Source organism: Pleurodeles waltl, chromosome 4_1, assembly GCF_031143425.1.
Source record: "Pleurodeles waltl isolate 20211129_DDA chromosome 4_1, aPleWal1.hap1.20221129, whole genome shotgun sequence".
NCBI classification, from domain to species: domain Eukaryota; kingdom Metazoa; phylum Chordata; class Amphibia; order Caudata; family Salamandridae; genus Pleurodeles; species Pleurodeles waltl.
Genome location: NC_090442.1, coordinates 463493586 through 463509052, shown reverse-complemented (window position 1 = coordinate 463509052; position 15467 = coordinate 463493586). Strand labels below are relative to the sequence as shown.

The following is a 15467-nucleotide window of genomic DNA, read 5'->3' as shown; positions in this document are numbered from 1 at the left end:
ATGTGGGGTTACACAATCTCCAAACATCTGTTAATGCTCTTTCTTCAATCATGGAGGTAAACTGTGAAAATGTGGTGGATGGCACAAATCTAGAGTTAGATTTACGATCAAGGAAGGGATCCATGACCATATTACAATCTCCTCCGAAAAATTAAATAATCATCTGAAAGAGTCATTAACTTAGCTAATATTCCATTCCAACAAGTTTTATCAGGTTGGGTTGGAACATAAACATTAAATATAGTTAAAGGTACTTTATTAATATTCATTGAAGCTACAACCCATCTACCCTGCTCATCAGACTCTTGAGAAAAATCTGAAATATTCAAGGCTTTATGACAGAGTATACTAACCCCATTTCTTTTCCCCATACCTGGAGAGGCAAAAACATGACCCACCCATTGTCTTTTAAGTTTGGCCAACCTCAGCACTTGTTATATGAGTCTCTTGTAACAGGGCAATATCAGCTTTTCATTTTAAAATATGAGTTAAAACTCTTTGACGTTTTATTAGGGATCCCAAACCTTTAACTTTCCATGAAATAAATCTAGTTGTCATTTAATATAGAGAATAAGTAATATGATCATGGAAGTAATGCATAAAGACCATCTATTAGTATGCAGAAATTGAATCAAAAAAAAATATTTAGTGTAGGAAAAGTGAATAATAGAAGTATAAACAAGTGAGCAAAGAGAAGAGAGAAGAGAGAAGAGAGAAAATGAAGAGAAAATAAAATTAAAAAAGACAAAGATAATGTAATATAGCAGAAAACATTAATACTACATAAAGAACAATGAACGGATAGTAAAAACATACCTATGAGACAAAAACAACGTGAGGGGCGTGAAACCAGAAAGGGAGGATGACGTAACCCTCACTCCATAACCGCAGACACGGAAGGGAAGAGAGATCCGACCACACAGGTTGCAACCACATAAGACTGGGACACTGAGGGGGTCATTACAACATTGGCGGTAAAAGCCGCTTACCGCCGTGCAGAAGACCGCCAATACACCGCCGCGGCCGCAGAAATCTGCCACAGCTATTATGTTAAACTGGCAAAAACAAAACTTCCACCGTCACGCCAACAGAAACACACCCATGCTATCACGACCCACGAATCCACACGGCGGTCTTTCAACCGCGGTATTCCATTGGCGGTACACACACATCTTCAAAACACCACCACATTGGACAATTTGAAATACACACACCTGATACACATACAAACACCACTCCCACACACCCAACACAATATAAAACACACCCACATCACCCACAAATCCCTACGACAAAAATTATTGACGAAGGCCAGAGAGACTCCACTGCATAGACAGCCCCACCACACAGAGGCACACAACACCATCACCCACACAACATCCACTCACAAAACACCACACACCACTACACATCACCACACTCATCACCACATACACCACCCCACACATCACCTACACCACCCCATGGCACGGCAAAGACACCCCAGGTTCTCCGAGGAGGAGCTCAGGGTTATGGTGGAGGAAATCGTACGGGTCGAGCCACGGCTATTTGGATCACAGGTGCAGCACACCTCCATAGCTAGGAAGATGGAGCTATGGCGAAGAATAATCAACAGGGTCAACGCAGTGGGACAGCACCCAAGAAATCGGGAGGACATCAGGAAGAGGTGCAACGACCTACGGGGGAAGGTGCGTTCCGTGGTCTCCAGGCACAACATCGCAATACAGCGGACTGGCAGAGGACCCCCACCTCCTCCCCCACAACTAACAACATGGGAGGAGCAGGTCTTGACCATTATGCATCCTGAGGGCCTCGGAGGAGTCAGTGGAGGAATGGACTCTGGTAAGTCAAATCTTAACTATCATATCCCCCACCCTACCTGCATGCTATCACAGACCCCCACCCTCACCCCCTCCCCTATCACTCCAACTCCTCACTAATGTACTAATAACACAATCCACCCATCCCAACACCAAGCCCTGCATAACACAACAAAGCATGGACACCCATCACTAAAGCATGCCCACTGCACATACCCATAACACCCCCCAACCATCATCGCACAAGCCCCCACACAGGAATGCTAGCACCGGGGTACACGGTCACCCATCCATTGCACACCATGACACACACAGATGCAATAATCATGCTTTTACACCCCTGCAGGACCACTACCCAACGTCACCAGACAGGAGGGTCCAGACATCTCCACCCCACCAACAGAAGAGGCCCACAGTGATGACAGCAGCTCTGGCCAACTGGATCTAGATGACCAGCCCGGACCATCGTGGGCCTCGGGACAGTCAGTTCCCCACACCCAGTCACAGGCCACCACAGACCTTACACCCTCTGGTAACACCACAACAGCACCCACCCAGCGGGCCCATACCTCCGTACCCAGGACACATCAATCAGCTGTGTGTCCACCACTACAGGGAACCCAGGATAACCCACCACCCCAACAACAACAGGGACCTGGGGGCAGTGGTAGTGGGCACACGGTCTAGGGGACGGAGGCCCAGGAACACAGGGGAATTGGGAGGGCTGCTGTGCGACAGGGGGTGGACAGGCCAAGGGAACCCACTCTCCACTAGGCCCTCTCCTCCATCATGGGAGCATACCACCACTCCCAGGAGACGATGGCTATGGTCCTGGCTAAGTTTCAGGAGACCCAGCGCCTGCAGGAGGAACAGTATTTGGGGTTCAGGGAGGAACTCAGAACCATCAGCTCTGCCCTGGGCACCATCGTAGGGGTGCTGAAGGACATACAGAACACCATGAGGGACACCGTGGCACTCCAAGGGGCCCCTGACACTAGCATGGACGATGAACTGCCCACCACCTCCGCCGGCGCTAGTGGACAGGACGCCCCACCACAGGACCACTGCACCAGCACCCCACCCCCTGCAGACGGAGAACCACCCTGCAAGCGGTCCCTGAGATCCAGGAACAGGACAGAGCACGATGGCAAGACCCCCGCCAAGAAATGAGACCACCCTGATTGTCATCCCACTGTCCCACTTTGTAACCCTGTCCATATTGGAACTGTCCCAGCTCCACTTCCTATGCCCATATGGGCAGTGCACCTGTGAGACTAATAGACTGGACTCTGCCATGGACATTCCTCCACTATCACCCCTCACCATTTTACCACCCCCTCCAACAATTAGCACTTCAATAAACACCCTTGAAGCACAAAACAATCTGGAGTCAGTCTGTGATTTTGAAAATGTGTATTAGCTATGACAGTGACAAAATCCGTTCTCAAATGTAATGTCAACATACCTATGTCACACATCACAAGTCCATGAAGAATGCAAGCAGATGACACACGTTGGTAACCACACCTGTGAAACCGTAATGGAAATGTACAACTCAGTTACCAAATACTGCTTGAAATTGACAGACAGGATAGAGGTAGAAGTGTGAAAGTACTTGTAGTAGGCAAGAAAGTGTTCTCACCTGTGTGTCACTGGAAATATTGCTGGATGACTGAGTCCCTGTTGTCAATGTCTTCTTCCTCTGCTTCCTCCTCATCACTGTCCACAGGCTCCACAGCTGCCACAACACCGTCATCTGGACCATCCTCCTGCAGAAAAGGCACCTGGCATCGCAAAGCAAGATTGTGAAGCATACAGCAGGCGATGATGATCTGGCACACCTTCCTTGGTGAGTAGAATAGGGAACCAGCTGTCATATGGAGGCACCTGAACCTGGCCTTCAGGAGGCCGAAGGTGCGTTCAATCACCCTCCTAGTCCGCCCATGGGCCTCATTGTAGCGTTCCTCTGCCCTGGTCCTGGAATTCCTCACTGGGGTCAGTATCCATGACAGGTTGGGGTAACCAGAGTCACCTAATAGCCACACACGGTGCCTCTGGAGTTGACCCATCACATAAGGGATGCTGCTATTCCGCAGGATGTAGGCGTCACGCACTAAACCAGGGAACATAGCATTTACCTGGGAGATGTACTGGTCTGCCAAACATACCATCTGTACATTCATGGAATGATAACTCTTCCGGTTTCTGTACACCTGTTCACTACTGTGGGGGGGACCAAAGCCACATGGGTTCCATCAATGGCACCTATGATGTTGGGGATATGTCCAAGGGCATAGAAATCACCTTTAACAGTAGCCAAATCCTCCACCTGAGGGAAAACGATGTAGCTCCTCAGGTGTTTCAGCAGGGCAGACAACACTCTGGACAACACGTTGGAAAACATAGGCTGGGACATCCCTGATGCCATGGGCATTGTTGTTTGAAAAGACCCACTTGCAAGGAAATGGAGTACTCATAGCACCTGCTCTTGAGGGGGGATCCCTGTGGGATGGCGGATAGCTGACATCAGGTCAGGCTCCAACTGGGTACACAGTTCCTGGATTGTGGCTCGGTCAAACCTGTAGGTGATGATTAAATGTCGCTCCTCCATTGTCAACAGGTCCACCAGCGGTCGGTACACCAGAGGATTCCGCCATCTCCTCACATGTCCCAGCTGACGGTGCCTAGGAAGAACAACAACGACCACAGAGTCAAACAACTCAGAGGTATGTGCCCACAGCTACACAGAACACGAAACTTAATCCAAAAAGTTGTCTGTATGTGTGTTGAGTCCAGGCCTAGGTATGTGTGACGCAGTTGAAAATGAAGCCATGTGGGCCCCTGAAATGGAGGCTGCCTGACCTCTAAACTGGGACAATGGGATGTGAGGTAACTGCGCAGGCGTTGTACACCGTCTCGGTAGGCGGTCAAAGACCGCTGCGCAATGCTGCATTGGTTAACATTGGACCCTATGGGTCCCAGGAGTCAATGACAAAGTGCGGCGGCGGTGATGATACGCACCACCGCTGACGTCACCGCTGTGGACGTCACCGCCATTTTCTATCTGTTCAATCACCTGATACCTGATCTTCGACAGGAGAGGACCTATACTGCAAGTGCTGCTGTGACCTCGGTCTGGAAGAGACAATGGCTCGTGCGCCTGGGGAAAGGGCCCCTGCCTTCACTACACAGGAGTTGGAGAAGCTTGTGGACGGGGTCCTCCCCCAGTACACGCTACTCTACGGTCCTCCAGACCAACAGGTGAGTACACAGGGAGCAAGTTGTATGGGCTATGCCTGGGTGGAGAGGGCTGGTTGTAAGAAGGAAGGGGACAGAGTTCTGCGAGCATGAAGGACTGTGAATGCATGTGCCACATGGCAAGGGTAGGGATGTGGGCCACTCACTTCGACGGTGCAGTTGGTAATGACTTCTCTTCTTCCCCTGTACATTTCATGTAGGTCAGCGCCCACCAGAAGAAGGATTTTTGGCGTGCCATCGCCAAGGACGTCCGGACCCTGGGGGTCCACCAGAGACGGAGCACCACTGCTGTAAAAGATGGGAGGACATTCGCCACTGGAGCAAGAAGACGGCGGAGGCTCAGCTGGGGATGGCCTCCCAACGTGGGAGGGGTGCCCGTCGCACCATGACCCCCCTGATGTTCCGGATCCTGGCGGTGGCCTACCCTGAGTTGGATGGGCGCTTGAGGGCATCACAGCAGACACAAGGGGGTGAGTACACTCTCATGCAGCGGACTTTGCACGCAGTGAAGGTGTCTGGGTGGGGGAGGAGGGCTGTGGTTTTCCCTAGGCCAGGGCGAGTTCCGTAGGCTAGGCCCCTCCGTAATGCAGGCCATGTGGCACTCCACCCCACCTCTGTAGAGTGCCAAGTACAGGTATACATGCCCCTGTGTCATCTATGTGTGCTGATTTCCACCATAGCCATGTAGGCCATATCCCAGGAACTGCATCAATAGAGCCCAACAGCGCTGCGTAGTGCAGGGGGCTGCTGTGTCTGTATTGTCCGCCAACGGTAGCGGTAAGCCATGCACTCAACCTGTCTTTCTTCTGTCGTCCCCCCCCTTTTTTGAGCTCTCCGTGTCACCGGATCAGCAACCAGCGACACGGACTCGTCCTCCGATGGGAGCTCACTTGTGGTGGCGGCAAAATCTGTGCCCCCCACTTCTACAGGTACAGCCGCCACCACCCCTTCCAGCACCGCCTTCCCAGCAGCCCCTCACCCTTCCGCCCGTGCCTGCCCACCCAGGAGGGTGGGCATCACCTTCGCCCCAGGCACCTCAGCCCCTGTCACCTCTGCTGCCCTCAGTGAGGAGGCCATTTACCTCCTCAGGTCACTCACTGTTGGGCAGTCTACCATTGTGAATGCCATCCAGGGTGTAGAAAGGGAGTTGCAACACACTAATGCATTCCTGGAGGGCATTCATTCTGGTCAGGCTGCCCATCATCGAACCTGCAATATCTGGCCTCAGCACTGATGGCAGCCATTGTCCCTATCTCTAGCCTCCCCCCTCCAACCTTCTCCACCCAGACCCAATCCCCTGTACCCCAGCCTATCCCAAGCACACCATCAGACCAGCCTGCACACACGTCAACACACAAGGGAAGCTCAGGTAAACATAAGCACCACACATCCCACAGGCACTCACGCAAGCATCACCCACATACAGACACAGCAACATCCACTGCCTCCACTGTGTCCCCCTCCTCGTCGTCTCCCTCCTCCCTCCCAGTGTCCTCTACACTCTCACCTGCATGCACTACCACTACAGCCACTACGTCCCACACCAGCACACCCACCACCACACTCCGCTCACCTGCACTCACCACCCCCACTACCATTTACACGTCCCCTGTGTCCTCTCCCAGTGTGTCTGTGACGCCCCCTCCCAAAGTACACAAACGCAGGCACACACCCATCCAACAGCCATCCACCTCACAACAGCCTCCAGAGCATGCACCTGCACCCAAATCAACAAAAGTTACACCTCCTACAACCACCTCCTCTTCCTCCACTCCCAGACCCCCTCCAGCTACCCGTCCCAGTGTTCGTAAGAAACTTTTCCTGAGCAACCTTGACCTCTTTCCCACCACCCCCCCTCCAATTCATAGGTCCCATACTAGCACCTCAGCCAAAAAATCTCTGGTACCATCGATGCCTGTTAGAGGTATGTGGAGTGCACCGGGCACCAGGGCAGCCAGTGTGACACAGAGCCACAGCACAGCCAGTTCCCCCCTGTAAAGCACCAGAAGTTGGACAGTGCCTGATGGGATAGGGGGAAGACTCCAGCCGGCAAAGCCGCTCACAAGGGTCCTGGGGGGACTGTCCACTCAGCTGTGACTCCTCCCAAGGTGGGGATGGGGCAGAAGACAGCGCCAAAGTCTGGGAAGAGCAGCACAGCGGGGAAGGCCGCCATCATCCCCGCTGCCCAGGAGGCCACCGCCAGCCCCATCGTCACTGGCCAGTTGGCCACCGCCAGAGTCAGTGCCCAGGAGGGCAGCCCGATCGTCACTGGCCAGGAGGCCACCGCCAGAGTCAGTGCCCAGGAGGGCAGTCCCATCGTCACTGGCCAGGAGGCCACCGCCAGAGTCAGTGCCCAGTAGGGCAGCCCGATCGTCACTGGCCAGGAGGCCACTGCCAGAGTCAGTGCCCAAGAGGGCAGTACCATCGTCACTGGCCATGAGGCCACTGCCAGAGTCAGTGCCCAAGAGGGCAGTCCCATTGTCACTGGCCAGGAGGCCCCCGCCAGAGTCAGTGCCCAGGAGGGCAGCCCGATCGTCACTGGCCAGGAGGCCACCGCCAGAGTCAGTGCCCAGGAGGGCCCCGACAGCCACAGCCCCGCTGGGCAATGAGGGACCGCCATGGCAAACACCGCTGCACAGGTCAGAGACAGCAAAGTCAAGCACCGCTGAACAGGGCAAGCACCGCTGAACAGGGCAAAGACCGCCATGGCAAGCACCGCTGAACAGGTCAGAGACAGCAAAGTCAAACACCGCTGAACAGAGCAAGCACTGCTGAACAGGGCAAAGACCGCCATGGCAAGCACCACTGAACAGGTCAGAGACAGCAAAGTCAAGCACCGCTGAACAGGGCAAAGACCGCCATGGCAAGCACCGCTGAACAGGGCAAGCACCGCTGAACAGGGCAAAGACCGCCATGGTAACCACCGCTGAACAGGTCAGAGACAGCAAAGTCAAGCACCGCTGAACAGGGCAAGCACCGCCAACTCAAACACCGCTAGCCCATGTGCGGCAGGAGCAGTGACGGAACTGGGACCGTCACGGGGAGAGTGATGCACTCTGGGCACCCCTCCCCCTCCAGAACCAGTGGAGAATAGCATCCACTACCTCAGTCCTTAACAGGATGAAGCACTCTGGGCACCAGTCCCCCTCCAGAACCAGTGGAGAACAGCATCCACTACCTCAGTCCTTAACAGGATGAAGCACTCTGGGCGCCAGTCCCCCTCCAGAACCAGTGGAGACTGTTATCCACTTGAGAGACTGTGGCTTTGCACTCCCCAGGATGGTACAGTGGGCAAACCACCCACTGTAGAGACTTGAGAGACTGTGGCTTTGCACTCCCCAGGATTGAACAGTGGGCAAACCACCCACTGTAGAGACTTGAGAGACTGTGGCTTTGCACTCCCCAGGATGGTACAGTGGGCAAACCACCCACTGTAGAGACTTGAGAGACTGTGGCTTTGCACTCCCCAGGATGGTACAGTGGGCAAACCACCCACTGTAGAGACTTGAGAGACTGTGGCTTTGCACTCCCCAGGATGGTACAGTGGGCAAACCACCTACTGTAGAGACTTGAGAGACTGTGGCTTTGCACTCCCCAGGATGGTACAGTGGGCAACCCACCCACTGCAGAGACTTGAGAGACTGTGGCTTTGCACTCCCCAGGATACATCAATGGACATGGAGCCCCCTCGTGGATCTGGTGTGGTGCTCTCATCCGGCTGAGGTACCCCCCCCTTCCCTTCCCCCTGAGGTGCCTGTTGTATTTCGATCTGATGCCCCTGCAGTGTTCTCTCCGTTTTGCTCAGGTATCGTGTGTGGGCCTCGCCCATGCATTTTGGGCCCAGTGATCCACGGACATTGAATGGTGCATACCTGCACTACTAATCGTGATGTATATTTTGTTGAATGTGAAATTATATCTGTATATATTTGCTTACTGTATTTTGATACATTACAATGGTTGCACTCATTTCCTTTTGTCTTTGCATTCTTCCGGGGGGTATTGGGGTTGTTACTGTTATGTTTGGATATGCATTGGTGTGTATGTTGTAGTGGGTGAGGGTCGGAGTGGGGGTGGGGCTGTTGTGTGTGTGTCCCTGACTTTTGCCTCCCCCCTTCCCTATGTCGTAGGTGCAGTACTCACCGTTGTCTTCGGCGCTGGCATTGATGATGATCGCACAGGAGCAGGAAGACTATCGCAGGGAGTATTTGGAGTTCCGGCTTCATGGTGTCCTCCTTCCTCGTGGAGTGTGTAGAGGTGAGAGTTTTCCCATTGAAATGGCTGTTTCTGCCGTGTTTTTATCCACGGTGAATCCGCCCCGGAAAAGGTGGCGGAATGGTAGGTTGTGATACTGTGGGCTGTACTTTGTCTCCCGCCTGTCTGTTGGCGGTGACCGCCACGCTGTTTGTCTGTACCGCCGTGGCGGTCGGAGTGTTAAAGTGGCTGTTTTTGTTGGCGGTTTCCGCCACGGTCATAATTCCCTTTTTTTCCGCCGGCCTGTTTGCGGTCTTACCGCCGCTTTAACACCGTCCGCCAGGGTTGTAATGACCCCCTGAATGTATAAAAGATCTAAAAAGAGAGAAAATAGAGGAAAAAATTAAATCTCCTAAATAATCAAACACTTTTAAGATTACATTGAACCAACAAAGGGCACATCCCTTCAAATACGTGCAAGATAAAAGGGAAAAAAAGAGAAAAATTATAATTTAATAATCAATTCTCTGATACTTTGGAAGTGTCCATTGTTTCACCTCTGCAAGAGTCAATAAACCGTTGAAGTAATACTGGGTCCTCATATGTTGTAGTCTTATTGTTGTATGTCACCTTGAACAAGCACAGATGAAAAAGACCATATCGGGCATTAAGCGACTTCAATGTCGGATGCATATCTAGAAATTTCTTCCATTTATCTGCAGTCAACTTAGCATAATCTTGAGCAAAAAAGAGATTGGACCCTGACCATGTGATCTGACCCTTAGCTCTTGCTGCTCTGAGAACCTTCAGCAAGTCTGTATACTCCAAAAAATACAGTATTATTCCTCTTGGTTTCTTTTATGTCGAAGCCAAATGTGAAGGGTGACCAAGCCTATGTGCTTGTTGTATATTCATAACAGAAGAAATAGGCAAGTCCAGAATCTTGGGCAAAAATGCCTGAAAGAAAGATAAAGGGTCTGAGCCTTCAGTTCCTTCAGGAAGACCATAAATGCGTAAATTATTCCTGCAATTCCGATTTTCTATATCCATTGCATGCTTTTTCAGCATAACAACTTCAGATTGTATCGATGTAACTGTATCCTCTAGCTCTTCCACTCTTCGCTCCACCTAAGAGACTCTGTTCTCCAAAAGAGACCATTTGTCATCCAATATTTGTAATTTGTTATTGGTATCCTCCATATAAGGTTTGAGCGCTCTTACTTCCACAAGAAGTAATTCCATAGATAAAGTATCTGCCACCTTAATAGGGGATGGAGGATCCTTTTTAGCTCTTTTATTTGTGGATGTCAAGACCGTTACCGGAAGCTTAGACAAAACTTTATTCACAAGAACATGAGAAGAAACAGGTGTTGAAGTAGTAACATTGAGAGAAGTAGCTCCTGTAGTCTCGATAGTTGATAAAGAAGCAAAGGAGTTTGATAAGGGAATATTATCAGGATTCTTATTACACTGTAATTTGTTGTTAGTCAACTGAAAGTTCCTGGATCTGCCCATAAGCAAAAATTATATATTTCTGCCTAAAATGTCATAAAATAAATACCTTATAAAGTAAAGGTTTACCTCAGGTAAGAGAGTAGAACGAGAAAATAAGGTAAATCTGGGCAAAATTACTTCAAAAGGTAAGACACAATGAGCAGAAAGCAAAAAAGCCTACATCTGTAGGTCAAAAAATGCAAAAAAGAGTCCTTCAGGCATCAAAACCTATTCCAAAAGAAGAAATGTGAGGTAAAAGAAAAAAAAAAAAATGCCGGCCGCAATGAAAATTCACACACGACCGCCATAAAAATCATCAGAGAGGATGTAAAAGTACCTCTGTAGTCCTTTCAAGGGGAGTGTTCCATTCCAGGCATGTTCCCCCGAGCGCTCCTATCTGCAGGAACACAAAAAAAGTCTGAATGAAGCTGCCGGCTCTCCCGACTCCCGCTGCGGTCGCAGAGCTCAGCAGAAGGCGGCCATCCCCGAACGGCTTCAAGCCACGCCCCCAAATACAAGTGGCTTGTCACTGGGTTAAAGCAAAGGCTTATGTCCATACAGATTTCTCGCTGAGCCAGGTTTGGGCTAGTTTGCTGCCTGTGCTTCGCATATAGTTGGATTTCTGTTTTGGTGGTAAGTTTCAGGTAGTGAAATTGTAATTATTAGTTACTTGAGGGAAAAAATTCACCAATTTTAAATCGTCTTTTTCTCTGTCCTTTCATTTCTTATTCTTTCATATACAATTCTTGCAGGTTTATTCTTCAAAAAAGAAATCTAGTGATTTTGTTTTTATTTTGATTTTTTTTTTTAAGTCCCTAAAATGAATGATCACAAATTTCTAATACAGCAGTAATTTGTATGTAACTTGTTCTCCTGTTGAGCCAGTGGCTTACACTTTCAATGCAAAAAGATACTGTATGACTCATTTATTACGTCTGTATCCCCTATGTTAGTGTTTTCCAAACTGTGGTTCATGACCTACTAGTGAGTCACCAGTTGATTTATGGTGAGTCGCCAAAGCAAGAAATAAAAAATTCTTTAAGTTATGTGTTTATTGGTTCCCTATAGTGTCACAGTTGCTGCTTCAAAGACACTGGGAAAACATCAGGCAATGACTTCTGAAAAATTGTTGCTTATATTTTTAACATGCGGATAGGTGTTTACAAATTCCTCTCACTTTGCGGTCAGGGAAGGTAATGTGAATTATGTGACAGTCTTGCTGGGGTGGAGGAAGAGTTAAAGGAGTCTGTAGGATGTGATTTATTTGTAACAAACAACTCGCCTGATAAAGCACATTTTTTAAGACTTTTGGTAGTTTTGAAATGTGATCGAAACAACGCTTTTCATGGGATCAAAACAAATGAAGACGCTTTACTTTGTGATGCCAAAATGATAAAACTATTCACTCATGCCCGATTTCGATGCATTATCATTTGTGCGCAGTAACGTTTTATCAGTAAAACTGCATGTCTGTGCAAATTAAGTGAAAATTTCAATTGAAAATGTGCTTTCTGTAAATTACAGTGCACTGTCACACAATGCGTAAATTTCATCAAAAAATCACCTGCCTCATGTCCATTTAAGCTAGCTGGGTCGCCAAAATTTGTCATTCTAAAAATTGGGTCGTGGTTCTGAAACGTTTGGGAGGCACTGATATTTCTTTATTAAGAAGCTGTAGCCTTTCTGTAGATTGGTAATTGTCCTTTTAAAAACATCAGTCTTATCTCAGGTGATAGAATATCACGACCAATTAGTCTTTCTTATTAAAAAAAATGGTCTGATTCATATCTGTTTCTTCAAGATCTCTGCAAGTAGCTCAGTGTATACTGCAAATAAAATTGCTCTAGGGAAGCATATTCTCAATTTTATACTTTCAACTCCACATGGTTCTGTCTCATCAATATGATTAATGATGCCTGATATTGTGGATCACCTTCGCAAGAAATCGCATTCCATTTGTGCATCAACTCAAGGCGTTCATGCCAATGAAAAAGTGTTCCTGATATTTTTAGTGTGATTTTGGTTGGATAACCTGCAGCGTCTGTATCGGTTTTTATGATTATTTTTACGAGGTTTTGGAACTTCAGATACCTTAGTCTGTATCCAGGGTTTGGGAGTTTTAGCCACCTGCCATGTGTACCTATGTGTTTTATGAAAACGTAGGTTATTTCTTCTTCAGTTTTTATATTATTACATTTGTTACCAGGTGTGCATTTAAGTGTGTTCAAGCTTTGTGTGTGTTTCATTCAAAAGCCAAAGCGGTCAACTTTGCCTAATTTAGAAGAACTTTGCCTAATTTAGAAGAACGCCTTGTCACCGTTAGTATTCGGTGATGAGCCCAGTTTATTTTTTCATATACAGCGGTTAACGACTTACACTGTTATACACATTTTGATAACGATCTTATTTTAATTACTTTAGGATGTTTGGCAACTGAGAGCACGACTTGTACAAGGAGAAAGAATAAACCTTTGAAACTCAGCGAGCTGAAGAGCGGGATCATGCAGCAACCTTTAACAGTAAAATAACTGTGTTAATGTCATTAATGCCTTCTAACGATATACTCAGAAGCTGGGACCGTATGGTGAAATGACAAACACTAGTGATTGTTGAATTGCATTCTCTAAGCGTCAACAAAGCTACTGTATTGGCCGATTCGAAATTGTGATGAGTGTAACTGCTACATGGTGATGACAAAGGTGAAATACATACTGCAGATGCATTTTAATCAGAATTGGTGATATCTTGACAAATAAATACTTACTATTAAATCAAAATTATGAAAATCATCACACTCTAGTCTCGAAATTAGCCTTCAGAAATAGTACACTATTGACAGCCTCGGGATAAATACTTTGATTGCAGGTGTCCTGTCGTATACTTTGGAAGAATTAACAAATGTCACTCACTCAAAACTGAATGGGGAGTTTATTGTCCATCCATCCTTCTCAGGCAGAACATGAAACTAAAAAAAAAAGCATTTAGAAACATTTAATAAAAAGATAACTTTTAGATCTTTTCGCGGAATATTTCAAATAAAATTGTACTACTCACTTACCCATGACGTGTTTTGTGATTACTTACTGTTTTAATCTGCTAATTAAGGTAACCTAAAATCCTTCACAGAAAGTAGCTGTTAACTAAGATGCAACAGTAAAATGTCCTACTGCATGCTTTAAACAGTGTGTATTTCTTTTGCACTACAATGGATTTGCACTAACACAAATAGTTTGTCCCTACTTCGGGGGCAATGCTAATGCAAGCTTTGCAACACTCTTGTGTATCTTATGCAAATGTAAAAATCCAATTGAGCACATGTAGGTGGCCCTGAAGAAAGCCTAGCCAAAGACGCATGATCCATGGGAGGGGAGCAGAGGATTAGACTCTACCTTCCTGCTGATCAGGTCAGTAATTCATACATGATGCAAGTAGTAGAAGCAGTGGCGTAGCGTGGATTGTCAGCACCTGGGGCAAGGCAAGTAATTTGCGCCCCCTAACCCGTGGATTTTAGCACTCGAGTCCCCCCCCCCAGATGTTGCGCCCGGTGGGGCCGGCCCCCCCTGCACCCCCCATGCTACGCCACTGAGTAGAAGTGACGTAAGCAGAAGGGAACACCTAATTAAAATAACTGCACACATTGAAAAGCTGAGAATCGTATTTATTGCTATTAGTGGTGCAAAATAGTAGTGGCATCGGTATTCAAGGGCAGACATAATTGTGGAAGTTGGCTATGATCCTCACTCTTTGACAGGCATTAGAAGGAAAAGGAATGGATGTTTAATTTGAAAGTGGCCACAATACTAAGCTGGTGAATGCTTCTTAGGATAGGAAATATGACATAGGTTAGTAAGCAACAAAGACTGCCTGCCATATTTTCAACTCTTCGAAGGAAGATGGGTTTCTGGGGGACAAAATGACAGAATGGGGATTGTTAAGGATGAATTGGAAAAACGCAGAGAGAAACCTGCTTTAGTAAACGAGCCAAGTTAAATTCCAATGGAGGAACACACCCAAAATTTTTGACCGACCTTGCAGGGATGTTGCTAAGCCAAAGAGGTGACTGAATGCAAGATGGAAACTGGACGCAAATTTGCAAAGTAGAAAAATATGCAAAAATACCCATTCTTAAGGCCCAAATATAAGATGTAAACAATTCAGACCAGGAAACTGGTTGAAATGTTATAGGCTCAAACTAGTGACTCATCCAAAAATAACTGCTCAACTACAGAATTCTTGTTGTAATGAATTAGCCACCTTCTTAAACAGTGGATCCTATTCACAAGGTAAGTTTGCTTTTGACTGCTGGACATCCTTACCCCTCTCTACAAAGGAGACTTAGGAGACATATTCTCCTTAACCAAACCATCTCTTTAACCATCTATTTAATCACTGGACCCAATTCCACATAGCCTAGCTAAATCCGCAATTGTCTTCTTGCTGCAAATACGGGAGAACATTGCTAATGCCGCACTATAGAATGGGATGAAGGAGCAAAGCAGGAGGCTGCTCCCAAACATCTCTCTCCCATCCTTGTCTTTCATTGTAAGAAAAATCTTGAAGTGTGTAAAGAGCCCCCTAAACTATTAGCAATTAGGCATACAATAGAAATGATCACACTGTACATCGCTAGTCATGCCTACCAAATGTTGGACACAAATTAAACTTATCTAATAATGTTCCTTGACGTGAAAATGAAACTTA

At 47.7% G+C, this 15467-nt stretch overlaps 1 long non-coding RNA gene across 1 annotated transcript in view; it reads left to right on the top strand.

Annotated features, from left to right (window-relative positions):
• The window catches only part of LOC138287843 (uncharacterized), a 76865-nt gene extending 63042 nt beyond the window's left edge, over positions 1 to 13823 (top strand). The window contains exon 2 of the long non-coding RNA XR_011202293.1: positions 13188 to 13823. This is a non-coding gene — a long non-coding RNA (uncharacterized lncRNA). The remainder of the gene's footprint in view (positions 1 to 13187) is intronic.
• The last annotated feature ends 1644 nt before the right edge of the window (positions 13824 to 15467 follow it).